The 1,202-nt window shown below is 47.8% G+C and overlaps 1 protein-coding gene across 2 annotated transcripts in view; it reads left to right on the forward strand.

Moving 5' to 3' along the window:
• Positions 1–1,032: 1,032 nt before the first annotated feature.
• The window catches only part of LOC119287019 (ribonuclease TUDOR 1-like), a 7,676-nt gene continuing 7,506 nt past the window's right edge, over positions 1,033–1,202 (forward strand). For both annotated transcript variants that reach the window (XM_037566497.1, XM_037566498.1), the window contains exon 1: positions 1,033–1,174. The gene's annotated coding sequence lies outside the window, so the exon portion shown is untranslated. The remainder of the gene's footprint in view (positions 1,175–1,202) is intronic.

Genomic DNA, 1,202 nt, shown 5'->3' on the forward strand with positions numbered 1-1,202 from the left:
TATCTACTCGATCTCTCTCCTCAACTGTACCAAATCAAAGCACAATAACTGAGCATATCTTATAAATGAATGTATAAAGCGGCGTATCCAATATTTACTGCAAGTCGAGGACTTTAATAGAAAGTAAAAGTAAACACCTCAATCTAAATAGCTGAGACACAAATTTCGATAAAACAACGGCAACGTGAGCTAAACATCGACCTCTGGTAAATGGAAGGCTATACATTGTACTCCCTCCATTCCAAAATATAATGCGCCCGTGCTTTCCGAGGTCTAACTTTGACCATAAATTTAACCAATAAGACTGACTGCGGCGGGAGAAAAAATTGTATAATTGAAATTTTTTCTTTCGAATACGAATTCACTGATATAACTTTTGCTCCCTACGCAATCGGTCTTGGTAGTTAAATTTACAGTCAAAGTTGAAGCACGAGGATAGAGGAAGCACTACATTATGGAATGAAGGGAGTATATAGTACACCGCTATTATTGTGACAAATCAAATCAACAAAGAGAGAATCAACAATCCTATGTCGCGTCCAATTGTTGGAGTGGCCATCATCAACAACCTGACGCCCAAAGCCTCCTCATCGCTAACATCCGAGACAAACCCAACTAAAAGGAAGAACAACCCCAACTAAACCCAAATTGATCGATGATAGAAACAGTTGGAAAGCATTGAACAAACTCTGTAGGGTGGATAAAGCTGCTGTATCACCTGTCCCAAGCCCCAACAGCTTTCATCCCCTTTGGGGTGATGGATGGATGGGTAGATAGATCCCACCTCGTCATTTCCCCAAAAGAAGCCCAGCCAGCAGCAGCCTAGCATGACGTAGCGTGCAGCAACCTCGTCCTCTTTCTCGCTTGCGCGTCACGATATCTATCCATCCATCCTCTGACTCACGTGCGTGCAGCGGAAAGCCAGGCCCAGCCCAGGAGCCCGCCGGCCCAGCGAAGGAATTAATACGGAGGAGAAGGTTCCAAAAAAATGCCGACGATATTATAAATGGGGGCAGCGGGCGTCGCTCCACTCCAGCGTTTTTTTTCCTCCCTCATTCGGATCGGGATCAGAGAGAGATCCTCCCTCCCCCTCCTCCCCCTCCCCGGATCAGGCCGGCCAAACCCCCTCTCCCGGATCTCGGATCGGGAGGCGGAGGCCGATCCCTCCCCCAAGGTGAGACCCCTCGCCGCCGGCGCCGCCC

This window comes from Triticum dicoccoides, chromosome 4A (genome assembly GCF_002162155.2).
Source record: "Triticum dicoccoides isolate Atlit2015 ecotype Zavitan chromosome 4A, WEW_v2.0, whole genome shotgun sequence".
NCBI classification, from domain to species: Eukaryota; Viridiplantae; Streptophyta; class Magnoliopsida; order Poales; family Poaceae; genus Triticum; species Triticum dicoccoides.